General features: G+C 43.7%; 1 protein-coding gene across 1 annotated transcript in view; it reads left to right on the forward strand.

Moving 5' to 3' along the window:
* ADGRB1 (adhesion G protein-coupled receptor B1) overlaps positions 1-13,817 on the forward strand; it is a 474,869-nt gene that overhangs the window by 306,631 nt on the left and 154,421 nt on the right. The gene's annotated exons all lie outside the window — the stretch shown is intronic.

A 13,817-nucleotide genomic window follows, 5' to 3' on the forward strand; every position in this document is an offset into this window, starting at 1 on the left:
AAAAGACACAGAGCAAATCTCCAGAGGTTAAGTAGTGATCAAAAATATTTATTGGAGCACCAACAGTAAAAAGATGACATGGAAGTTGGCATAACTGGTCTAGAACCGAAGGAGTTCTACCAAATGATCCCACACCAAACAAAATTTATTAGATTGGCCAACATTTTTGGTAATGTAGACCTCATATTGGTAAGTTAAGCAAACAAGGTTCCACCGATATCCTTCAGTAACCTCAGAAAAACCCTTCTAGTATGATATTAAGAACAAACTAAACAGCAAATCCATAAGAAATCTACTATACTCATCTAAATATAACTGTGGGGCTAATGACTTCAAAATGACAATCTCCTAGATAAGTGTACAGGACATATGAAACACATCCTGATAAGTAGCACAAACAGACTCCTCAAAAACCATGGACAGAAGAACAGCATATGGTTAAGGGATTCCATCACAGCATGACAAGACCAGCACAGAGTAGAATTAGCAGCATTCAGAAAATGTGTTTGCACAGGTATAAGACCTGATGAGCCAAAAACAGACTGTTGAAGGAACACCGGTTTAGAAGTGTGAAAAATATGCAGCTACAACTGCTCATCAAGTATTCAGCTCTTTCATGTTCCCAAATTTTTGTCAGGCCAGCAGTCTTACTGGGAAGGAGACTCTTCAGAAGCAGATATAAAAGAGACACCGAGGGGCCATTTACAAAGGCGCGGGAGGACTAATGCGTGGATACTGTGCACCAAATCGGCACTATTGTTGAAGTAGCATGTGCGCCCGGCGGTAATTCTGAGTTTGGCGCACGCTGAATCCCGTGGTAGAAAATATTTTTCTATTTTCTACCTCTCCCGGTGGTAATCAGCAGCGCAGCCACGTTGGCGCACGCTGCATGGTTACTGTGAGGGTAGCGCATGAGCCCTTACTGCTAAGTCAATGGCTGGCGGTAAGGGCTCAGACCATAAATAGGCGTGCGCTAGTTTTAATTTTTGCGCATGCCCATTTCCCGGCCCTTTAAAAAATGGCCTTTTTCCCTTCTGTGGTAAAAAGTGGGCCAGTGTGCGTCCAAAAGACAAGCACTACCACGTGATTACCATAGCTTAAAGACACTACCGAAGGCCACTTTCTACCGTGGCTTTGTAAAAGGACCTCTGAGTCCCCTAACATTAGAAAACGTACACTGTAAGTGAACAAATCAGGGGCAGAATGAAGAGAAAATACATTTCTCTGAAACGATTATAAAGCAGAAACTAGAAGATCTTACTTTTACCGTGCCTCCACAAAGAAGAGCCTTCTGGAATGAGAAATCACTGCTCTAAAATCCCAAATACTTTTCACTTGCCATGAAGACCACCAAAGCATTGTCTCGTCTATTGTTATACATGGATTACTCCTTAAGGACCTTTTCAGAAAACTATTCCAAGGTAATAAGACAGTTGTGAGTAGCTCGCAATATTGGACACGCATGCAAATGCACAGCAACTGCACTCCAACAATATGGCTAAAATCATTTCAAACTGATGCCAGCGAAGAGGATGGAGAGTCATAGGAGGTAATATCCAGAAAGTACCTTGATGTAGCAAAAAAAGCTTGGTGATACAAATCGGGGAAATACTCCACCTTGATATAGGGGATTTTTAAGTTTTACTAATGAGATACGAGGGGGGAGGAGGTTATTAGAATTAGACAATAAAGGCTGCTTTTACTAAGCGGCGGGAAGCCCAATGCAGGCTTACCGCTTGCTATACAGGAAGTACCACTGGGCTACTGTAGCAGCCCGGAGGTACTTTCAACCCTTACTGCGCCGTTAATTCTGGCGCTACAAAAATTGATTTTTTTTGTTACAACTGGGTAAACATGGGAGCCCTTACCGCCACCTCAATGGATGACTGTAAGGACTCCCCCCCCCCCCACCCAAAAAAATGGCCGCGAGGCAAGTGCTTTACTTGGCACATGGCCATTTCCTGTGGGAAAGTGAGAATTCACTTTTACCAGCTGCGGCAAAAGGGGACCTTGGCGAGCATGTAAAAACATGCGCCGATGCCAGCACCGGCCTCCTTTTGCTGCAACTTGGTAAAAGGGGCCCTAAAAATTTTACCAATATATGCTCCAGCTGAGCATAAAATGTATGATGAAAAGAAAGGGGTAATATACTGAGTATACATGTAATTTTGGGTACCACTGTTATTTTAATGGTGCCCAATCTGTTATAATTCTGTCTTTTTATAAATCTTCCTCACCAAGGGGCAGTTTTACAAAGCAGCACTAAAAAGTGGCCTTAGTGCGCCCTTACACTGGTCTTTTTTGCACACTAAGGCCATTTTAAATAGCATTAACATGGCTGTTTTCACGCTTTTGTATTATTGATCACGTGCTAATGTTGCCATTAGCAAGTGCAGAAAAATCACGGATGTGGAAAGAACACCAGAATCACACAGGGAAGCACACAGCAGAACAAAACAGCAGACAATAGGAGTGGGAGATGGATCAGGCTGTTCAAAAACAGACCAAGGAGCACTCAAAATATGAATAAAAGCTTTTATTGATGACTCGGCACGGTACTGTGTTTCGGCACAAGAGTGCCTGCCTCAGGAATCTATATGAATACAAACATTCAAAACAACATAATTACCAATAAAAATTCACAAAAACTGTATTGTATAAATGAACATTAAAAGAATGTTGAAAATTATATAAAGTATAGAATCATATTGTGTAGAACAAGTGGTAAAAGATAAATACGAATTTAACAAATCAAGAGTAGCTTAAAGAAGTAATCTCATTGTTCAAAATAAAATAAAAAAAGATAAAATATGATGGGAACAAACACATAAAAAGTGTATGTATATATGGGTCTGCACAAAAAGATAACTAACCTCTTGTAAGTATTGTTTTATAAAGATATTAGTCGAAATTGAATCTGTCTTCAGTGATAAAAATGACAATCAAACATGAACCTGCCTTTAAAAACTGAACTGTTAAAAGAGGTCTGAAAAACAAAAAGGGAATCTTGTGGAGAAACATCCCAGGTGAAAGAGATGAGATACTGAATGAAAAATGAGTGAAAAAGGTAAAAAAGCGCAGAAGTGTAAAAGCGGTGCTAATTGTATTTGTGAACAACATCCTAGGATAAGGACTCCCCCCCCAAAAAAAAATCAAACACCTTTAAAAATTGTTATTAATGTCTTAAATCACTGTGCAAAAATATAGGACATCTCAAAGAATAATCAATAAAAGTGAGTCATATCAAATTAGCGAGTGGCCGTTAAAAAAGATTAGTACCTGAGTCCTTAATGTCACCTGTTTTGTAGGCAGTAAGGGCACACACGCTAATCACACACTAATCACTTGTGACAATGTAGCTACAATAATTGATTACTGCAGAAATGCTCACTCTCCACACCCAGACACGTCCTCTCCATGGTAAAAATAACAATAATTTTTTAGCGCGAGTCGTGTGCCTGCTAATCCAGAATTTACCACAGGATGCCTACCCTGCGGTAAGTCCTTTTAAGCTGCGGTAAGCATGCATTAGTGCTTACCGCAGCTTGGTAAAAGGACCCTCAAGAAAGATGTATCCAAAGAATTCCTAAAATTATTTTGTCCTGTAGTGATTGAATCAAGCGGCACCTGAAGCTTTCTGGCTGGCTGCAAGTGCAGTAATAGACATTCTAGCAGAAACACAGGTGCTCATATGGCCATAATATGTCTGGCGAGCTGTGTAGTGGGCATAGGAGGTCACAGCTTGGGGTTCCTTGGGACAGAAATGGAGGGTGGCAGTGGATAAAGTGTTCAGAGGTTACTTAAAGGGCAAGATGGATTAGGTGGTATTGGTATTGAGTTTGTCAAGACTCTCATAGACTTGTTACTGTAAAGTATATGATATCTTGGAGTATAACCTTGGCACACCTGAAGTCTCAATTATTTTCTGAAGTTACTTTTATTGCATAAACACAGGTAATTTACTCACAGTCAGATGTTCAGAAGTATTGCCCCGGGGCACAGAGACTCCGTAATCCTGAGAGCTGTTTCAGTGGTTGGAGGTGGAGATCTGAAGAGAGTTAGCTTTATTGCAGAAGTGAGAAATAGCTGAGCAGATAGAAATGGCTCAAAGCTGGGTGACTGGAGTGTGCGATATCTCATTAGGGAGGAGATATTTTCAAGGTAAAAAACCAAGTTCATTGCAGGGAGTTTCAGCAGGACGGTGCTGTCTGAAGCAAGATCGTGAATGCCTCATGACAAAAGAGACAAGGAGTCAAAAAGCCTCACACAGGCTCAGGGAGGAGCAGATAAGGACCAATAGGGACAGAGCCTGCCACCGAGTGGCAAGGGAGGTGCTAGAGGATGGCCTTCGATTGGAGCAAAAGGTCATACCTGGCTGACCTCTCAGGACAGAGATAGTAAGAATGACCAGGAAATGATAGCAGGAAGACAAAGGGGCCAAGCTTGGCTGAGAGAGAGAGAGAGAGAAGGTCTGGGCAGCCTCACAATCAGTGGTAATCGTTCTTATACAGACAGACAAGTGTGGCTGCATTGCCTGTGAACTACATTACACACAATGCCTTACTCACATATCTTTGCAGAGAGAGAACTGCAGCAATGATAGTCCTTAGAAATGAGAATAACAGTAAAGGCATTACACACATTTTAGGATCACATTATAAACTAGTGAGAGGCAGTCAGAGGACAGAACAGAGTCGCATATGGAAAAATATTTATTTATTTGTTACATTTGTACCCCACATTTTCCCACCTATTTGCAGGCTCAATGTGGCTTACATAGTACCGTAGAGGCTGTTGCCAATTCGGTTGATAACAGATACAAAATTTTATTGTGGTCAGATGAGGTAGGATCAGGCATCAAGGGGACGAAGGAAGTGAAGATTTTAAATAGTCCAGTATGATCATTAGTTATGCTGTGTTGCTGGGTGCTGGGATTTATGTTGGATCGGTGGGATAGGCCTTTTTGAAGAGGTGAGTTTTGAGTGATTTCCTGAAGTTTAAGTGGTCATGGATTGTTCTCACAGCATTTGGGAGTCCGTTCCACAGTTGTGCACTTATGTAGGAGAAGTTGGATGTGTAAGTTGTTTTGTATTTTAGTCCTTTACAATTTGAATAATGTAGGTTTAGGTATGATCGTGATGATTTGTTTCTGTTTCTGGTTGGTAGATCTATTAGGTCTATCATGTATCCTGTTACTACGCCATAGATGATGTTTGTGTACCAAGGTGCAGATTTTGAAGATGGTCTGTTCTTTGATTGGGAGCCAGTGCAACTTTTCTCGTAGGGGTTTAGCACTTTCGAATCATATTTTACCATATATCAATCTGGATGCTATATTTTGGGTGGTCTGGATTTTTTTTGTGAGTTGTGCTTTACATCCCATGTAGATTCCATTACAGTAATCTGCATGGCTTAGGACCATTGATTGTATTAGGTTTTGAAAAGTTTCCCTCGGGAAGAAAGGTTTTACTCGTTTGAGTTTCCACATTGCATTGAACATTTTCTTTATTACGGTATTTACTTGGTTCTTGAGTGTGAGGTTGCGGTCGAGTGTGACGCCGAGTTTTTTTAAGCTATCTGAAGTAGGGAGTGTGTGTCCTGGGGTGCTTATAGTTGGGGGTTTATATTTGTTGTGTTGTGATGAGAGGATGAGGCAGTGTGTTTTTTCAGTGTTCAGTTTCAGTTGGAATAAGTTTACCCAGGAGTCCATGATGTTAAGGCCATCATTAATTTCATTGGTTATTTCTGTCAAGTCCTGTCTGAAGGGAATGTATATTGTAACGTCATCTGCATAGATGAATGGGTTGAGACCTCGATTGGACAAGGACTTTGCCAGTGGGATCATCATCATGTTGAAGAGTATTGGTGATAATGGTGATCCTTGAGGTACTCTGCAAGTTGCTTTCCACAGTGGTGATATATTTGAGTTTGATTTTACTTGGTATGTTCTGGTGGTAAGAAAGCCCTTGATCCAGTTAAGTATGTTTTCATCAATCCCAAAGTGGCCAAGGAGTCTCAGTAGTATGTTGTGGTTTACCATGTTGAATACGCTCAACATGTCAAATTGGAGGAGACGTATGCGTTTGTCTATAGCTATTTCCAGCTTGAATTTGGCCAGGAGAGTAACTAGTACAGTTTCAGTGCTATGGTGGGAGCGGAATCCTGATTGTGAATCGTGCAGTATTGATAACTTGTCCAAGTATTCCGTAAGCTGTTTGGTTACCAAGCTCTCCATCAATTTTACTACTAGAGGGATAGACGCACCTGGTCGATAGTTGGTGAGATCATTTGTTTTTTTCTTGGTGTCTTTAGGTATTGGGGTAAGTAAAATGTTGCTATATTCCTTGGGGAAGGAGCCTTGTTGTAACATGAAGTTTAGGCAGGATGTGAGGTCTTCTGTGAATTGGTTGGGGGCGTATTTAAGTAGGTGACTGGGACATGTGTCCAATTTGCAGTGGGTGTTGGCGAACCTATGAGTCGCTTGTGTGACTGATTCAGTGGTGAGTGGATTGAATGTTGACCAGGTTCAGTCAGCTGGGTATCAGCCCGGGATTAGGTCCAGGTTGTCGAAGAAGTTTTCGATATCGGTGTTGTGATGAGGAAGGGTGCTGCGTAGTTTTGTTATTTTGTCTTTAAAGTAGGTGGCCAGTTTGTCTGCAGGTGGGATGTCTGTGTTGGATGTGGTGACAAGTATTGAGTTTTGTCTTCTTGATGTTCTCGTCTTTAAAGACGCTATTTCATTTAGTACGGTTATGCATTTATCCTCCCATTGATTGAGGTAATGTATGGAGTCAGATCTTGTTATCCATTCGTTGTCATATATCTGTTGTCACAATATTTGTGGATCTATTTGCCCTCTCGTAGTGTAAGTTGTTTGTTTTGATGTGCGAGTTAATCCCTTCTTTCACCAGTTTAGGGATAGGTTCAATTTGTAGTGGTCGGTCCAAGGTGTTTCTGACCATTTTATGTTTGTTATTGATAGGTTATGATCTGTGCACAGTTTGTGTGCTAGGAGGTCCAGTGTGTGTCCCTAATGTGGGTAATTTGTATGTGAGGTCATTTGAGACCATATAGACTCTTCTCAGGGCTACAGAGGAAAATGAACAAAGGAGGAAGCAATGGGTTATAAAAGCTGCTTACTAACTCCTCCTGCTGACTGGAGGACAATGTACAGGGTGTAGAGTATAGCCTAGGGGTGGGCAACCTACGTCTTTGAGATATACATGATATAATAGAGGCAGCGCATGCAAATAGATCTCATGCATATTCATTAGGGAAATCCTGAAAACCCGACTGGGTTACAGCCCTTGAGGACCAAGGTTGCCCATCCCCCAGAATACAGAGACCTCTGCAGGCAGCAGTAGCTCTTCCTCCGCCTATGGACAGTTTACCAGGTGACTTAGGACAAAAATCTACCTTAGAAGCCATTGAACTGGCACATCTGACAAGGTGCCTCATATACATTTTGACCCTAAAGGCCATGTGCCTAGTTTGCTTTTGCCTTAATTCTGCTCAAAGTTGAAGAACCACAGCTTGGCAGACTGCATAGACTAATTTAATCTTTATCTGCCATCATCTGCTATGTTACTATATATATTCAGGCAACAGCTAGTATGCTTCTTGTGTCTGGGTTATTACAAAGCTGTGTGATTAGATATTGAACAAGAGGCATTCTGGAGGCGAAACAAGCGAGACATGTTGCTCATTTGTTCAGTACCATTGAGGATGATAACAAAATGCTGTCATGGACAAGAAGAGATAATATACAAGCTTTCATGCTATATAGCTTGCACTTGGGATATATATTTGTAGTTTAGATAGAAATAACAGGGCAGGTTAGATAGTGCAGTTGGTGTTTTTCTGCCATCATCTTCTGTGTTACCGTGGGGGCAGGTTTCAAACTGTTTGCCTTTGAACATTGCCACAGGTACAAATCCCGCTCAGAATTTTGCACCTGTCTAGGTCAAAGTTCTATGGAAGATAGCATATGTGGATCTGAAAATACAATGATCCTGCCTAAATCACTTTACCCCATCTCCCACCAGAACGCTTCCCCTCAATCTGGCAAAAATCCCACACATGTGTACCTTTGGCTGACTGGAGTAAAGATGATTTTCACACAGCCAGCATACCCAGGCAAATGGCTTTGAAAATTGCCTTATCTTACTATGAACTGAATCAATCTGGCATTGTGTAGCTCAGTGTGTATAAGCATTGGATCAAATGCTGTTGGCTAATGCCTTGTGAAAGATATACATGTAGGGAGACTAATGCACTCTGACAGCTATTGAGTATCAATACTGGAAGACCTAATGCCTGCAGCTAATTCTCTGTCAGATATTTACTGCTTACTAAATGCTCATTTTCTCCAAGGCAAAGAAGAAAGCCCAGGGGGGTGGCATGGTTGCCCATTGCTCTCCCAGAACCTCCTTGAGAGGCCAGCCAGCTCTTGTTCAAGCTGTAATTGTGAACAGCAAGGTTAAAATGCTCCCCAGACATGAACCACGATAATGTATAGCGCTTGTGTGATACACATTTAGAGGGAGAATATAGGTCACAGGCTGCACAAGATCTAGCAGCCCTTTTACTAAGCCGCGTAAGCATCTACATGCGCCCAACACGCGGCAAAATGGAGTTACTACCCTGCTACTGCATAGGTCTTGCAGTAATTTCATTTTTGGCGCACGTTCGATACGCACATCTGAAAAATAATTTTTATTTTTGCATGCGCGTATTGGATGCATACCAAGTGGCATTTGATGCACGTTGGTCATTACCGCCCAGTTAACACATGAGATGTTACTGCTAGGTCAATGGCTGGCGGTAAGGTCTCAGATCCAAAATGGACACGCGGCAATTTTAATTTTGCCACACGTCCATTTTCTGCAAAAATTTTAAAAAGGCATTTCTTGCAGGTGCGCTGAAAAATGATTCTGTACTTGCCCAAAACGTGCCTACAGTACCACAGGCAATTTTTCAGCGCACCTTCGTAAAAGGATCCCCTAGAACAGGAGTGCTCGATTGCAGTCTTCGAGATCTGCAACCCAGTCGGGTTTTCAGGATTTCCTGGACTCAAGTTTCTCTTAAGACCACTGCTACCTGGCTCACCCTCTCCTGGGGCTCCATTGTTGAGCTGCATTTTCTAATATGTGTTTGAAGTGCTTGAAGTGAATCACTTGAGCAATACATTGGATGCTGGGTGCCTTTTGAACCACATGGTCACTGCAGTGAATGACTAAAGACGTTTGTTGATCACCTGTTAGTCAAGAGCCACGTTTGGATCACAGGCCTGTATTTGCTACATGTGTGCAGGGAAGAACTTGTTTGGTATTTTTGGACTTCATCTGGTGAACACTTCGGCTGTTAGTGCTTTATTAGAAGCCAAGTGGGGTTGGGTATCAGGTCTTTTTGAAGAAATGTTTGTGTGTTGTTTTTAAATAATATGAATTTAATAAATGTTTAGTATGTATTACTAGTAAAAGAGGCCCGTTTCTGTGTGAAATTAAATGGGCACTAGCAAGGGTTCCCTCCCCTTCACCCCCCCAATCCCCACTCCCCTCCCCTCCCCCTCCCCTCCCCCTCCCCCTCCCCTCCCCCTCCCCCAACCCCCTCACCCCCCCTGGGAGTTCCCTGCAAACCTGTCTTTGGAGTTCCACATCCCCGTTCGTCCATCCCTCTCTGTCTTCCGAGTTCGAGCCCCCTTCCCCTCGGAGTTCCATGCCCCCTACCTGCCTCCCTCCCTGTCCTCTGCGTTCCAGGCGCCCCTCCCCTTCGAGTTTCAGTACCCCCCTCCCCTTACAGTAGCAGGCACCCACCTCCCATTGGAGTTACAGGACCGCCTCTCCCCTTCCAGGTCCTGCCCCTTCCCTCCTCTCTCGTCCCAGGACCCCCTCCCCCCTCTCATTCTGTGTCATCCGAGATCCAAGTCCCCCCTCTCCTCCGATTTCCACCACCCAGCGCCTCCCTCCCTCTCTCTCTGTGGCATCCGAGTGCAAGCAGGACGTGTGCTGCTGCCTCTGCCCTTCGTAAGTGCCGCCTGTTCTTTCAGCAGGGAGGGAAGATCGGGATTGTGAAGGTCTGGGGGATGGACGGATGGGGAGAGCCTAAGGAGGGCATATGCTGCTCCAGGAGAGGGGAAGGAGATTGGAGGGAGAGTTGGAAAGGAGGGGATTGGGACCTGGGTTGATAATTTTAGACGAGTTCCAGCTGAATATTGGCCCAGTCCCGCATAAGCTCCAGTGGCTAGCACCTAAAGAATTAGTCCCAGATATTCAATGCTGATGCCCAGACATGACTCAACATTGAATATGTGAGGCTAAACCTGCCTGCGGTTGTCACCTTTAAAAACATGTTGACTATCGTGAGCTGAATATCAACTGGTTAGTCGTTGCTTTATTTACTGATGGCTGTATATCAATAAGCACTCATTAAAATCCTACATGTCAGTATTCAAATAGGCTTATGTATGTAACAACTACAGCAAAATATATGTTTCCCTATCTGTGGATTTTCAGTGGCGCTGTTTGCTGAAAATCCATGTAACTGTTGCAACAGTGGAATGTGATTTATTGATTTATTTGTTGCATTTGATATACTGTATCTCAGAATATATCTAACGAAAATGTTTGCAGTTTATAGTGGTTAAGCAAAAATTTAAAAGTTACCCTAGTAGTAGTAGTAGTACCCTAAGCAAGATTAAAAAGAAGTAACAGAGGAGGAAAGAAAACAATAATCTTCTATAAAATGAAGGGGTTATGAAGGTGTAATCTATCCACCTAAAGAGACTGAAAAGCTAGTGTAAAATAGTGTGTCTTCAGGCCTTTCTTAAATTTTTATAAGCTGGTTTCTAGATGAAAATGGGCTGGAAGTGAGTTCCATGTAGCTGGGTCCAAAGAAAAAGGCCAGACTGACATTTATCCCCCTGTTTAGTAAGCCGCTCCAGCGGCTACCGTGCGCTAATGCTGACACAGCCCAATCAGGGGCGTAGCCAGACTTCGGCGGGAGGGGGGTCCAGAGCCCGAGGTGAGGGGGCACATTTTAGCCCCCCCCCCCCCCCAGCGCCACCAACCCCCCCTCCCCGCCATTGCCAACCCCATCGCCGCTGCCACCAACTTTGCCCCCCCTCCCACCACCAACCCGCCGTTGCCTACCTTTGCTGGCAGGGGACCCCAACCCCCGCCAACTGAGGTCCTCTTCTTCTCGCAAAAGGCTTCCTTCTGTTTCTGACATCCTGTACGTGCAGGACATCAGAAACAGAAGGAAGCCTTTTGCGAGAAGAAGAGGACCTCGGCTGGCGGGGGTTGGAGTCCCCCACCAGCAAAGGCAGGCAACGGCGACAGCGGGTTGGCGGTGGGAGGGGGGTCGAGAGGGTCGTCGGCAGGGAGGTCCAGGACCAAATCTACGGGGGCCCAGGCCCCCCTAGCCCCACGTAGCTGCGCCACTGAGCCCAATCACTTTGAATGGGCTGTGCCAGCATTGCCATAGGGCTTAGTAAACAGGGGGGGGGGGGGGGTTAGAGTCTAAACTTGCTCTAGCTAGCGAAGATTTTGAGATCTTAATGATATACCGCCTTTCTGTGGTACAACCAAAGTGGTTTTACAAATTGGGCCTGTTATTGGGCCAGCAGTGGGAAGCGTGTTTGCTGTCTGTCGCCGGTGTTAAACCCGGATATTCAATTCCGGGATACATCCAGCGACCGACATTGATTATCCAGGTTTATTCTGGCTGCTAAAATGTTAACCGGCTATGCTGTTATTTGGCACTAAAGTGGTTAACATTTTAGGGTCAGAGATAGGCCTGCTATTTAAGTGTCCTGTTTTGACAGGTCGATATAGCCAGGTAGGTACTGAATATCTACGCCTAACCGGTGATGTCATGGGATATGGCTGGTTAGCAGCTAGCTGCTAAGTGGGATATTCAGTGGGCGTTAGTCCATGTGGAGGAGTAGTCTACTGGTTATGTCAGTGGACTGAGAACATGGAAAACTGAGTTCAGTTCCCACTGAAGCTCCTTGTGACTCTAACTAGGTCACTTAACCCTGCATTGCCCCTTGTACAAACCACTTTGATTGTAACTACAGAAAGGCAGTATCTCCTGCTGAATATCCACAGTTAAGCACTTCAGTCCTGTTTAACTGGTCAGGAGCCATTCCTGGCAGGTTGAATGGTTTTGAATATAAGGGGGATTATATTTTTGGGTTCGTTTTCTGTGCCTAGTGGGGCTGGGCTCACAATCTAAGATGTTTTTTGTACCCCCCCCCCCCCCCAGCACAATATACAGGGGTAAAGAGAGGGCAGAATGCCTAATAATACAGATGGCGGTGATTTTCATCTGCTATTTGTATAGCTATGTGGTTTCATTTACATCAGAAAAAGAGCTGTCTTAGAATGAAAGTGCATGTATTTACACACACTCAGAAGCAGGAATAAATGTTTGCATGTAAAATACACTTGTCCTTGTGTATTTTATAAACAACATGTGTAAATCATGACTCCTGCCAGACTCTGCCCAAGGTGCTCCCATGCACATGCCTACTCTCGGGTTGCATAAAATTACACAACTTTTTGGCATCAACTGTATTTTTTTTACACATAATTCCTGTGGTAATTTTATTCAAAGGTTAATTTTATGCATGAAAATGACCCCCGTAGGTGCTAAATGTTGCCACTAATAGCTGGCAGAGTGACCACCTTACACATATGTTCAGTGTTGCTGCCTGTCCATAGATAGTTGATGAATATAAACTGGTCGATATTCAAAACAATTTAACTGACCAAAATGGCCGCTGACCAGCTAGATTGCTTGTTCGGGGCTATCCATTCATTTTCAGCAGCATTTAACTGGTTATCACCATTGAAAATAAGTGGTTAGCGCCGAAGTGAAAGCCAGTTATTTTAGGGGCATTCTAGGGGCGGGGTCAGTACATGGCCGCTTAAGTACCTATATTCAGCACTTAAGTCACCAGGGTAACCGTATTAATGGTACCGCATAAAACACAGTCCTATCTTTATTCGGCAACCCATGGCCACCTAAATTCTGAATCTTGACAAGCGGCCATGTGTTAGCCAGTGGCACATAAAACGGATATTCAATGCTTAAGCCCAGATGGAGCCTGGCATTGAATATCTGGGAATCACGCCGGCGGCAGTCCGCAAAATGCTTGCCGCTGCAGGCTGAATATTGATCCCATGGTTGGCGTTCGGAAAATTAGGTTCACAATCGTCATTCAGTATAGACCTGCTTGCTTATAAGAAAAGTGGCACCTAAAATAAATGGATGGTGTGCAGTGGTGTTGAGTTGTACAGTCAGGAAGAGCTGGTCTTCAGGCCGGATGGTGGAGCACAGGTTATGGTAGAGGAAACTTGGCAAACAGAGCAACACAGAGAGGGTTCAGAGCACAGAACATAGTCCAAAGCACAAGAGCAGCAAGAACATATCTTTAATCACAAAGTAGATCAATCTTGTACATCAATGACCCAACATGGGCCATGTTTCAGCACATAGCTTCTGCATCAGGGGTCATGTGATAATGTAGGTCCAAAATAAAAATACCCAGCATTACAGACAGTGGTACAAAAATAATTATCTAATCCCAGAGCTGCTCGAAAGTTTCAAAGTGGCGTCGCCTAATGAGCGGAAACTTGGCATTACAAGTGGCTGAGTATGTGCTGGTTGGTAAATGCCGTTACGGCACCCACTGTTTTGTTTCTCTGTCATCTGTCACTTGAGCTTAAATGAAATAAAGTGGGCTCTGGAACGATCAAAAGATGCAAGGTTATCGAGTCTGTTCATTCATTGATGTGTCTGTTTATATAAAC

This window comes from Microcaecilia unicolor, chromosome 1 (genome assembly GCF_901765095.1).
Source record: "Microcaecilia unicolor chromosome 1, aMicUni1.1, whole genome shotgun sequence".
Taxonomy (NCBI): Eukaryota; Metazoa; Chordata; class Amphibia; order Gymnophiona; family Siphonopidae; genus Microcaecilia; species Microcaecilia unicolor.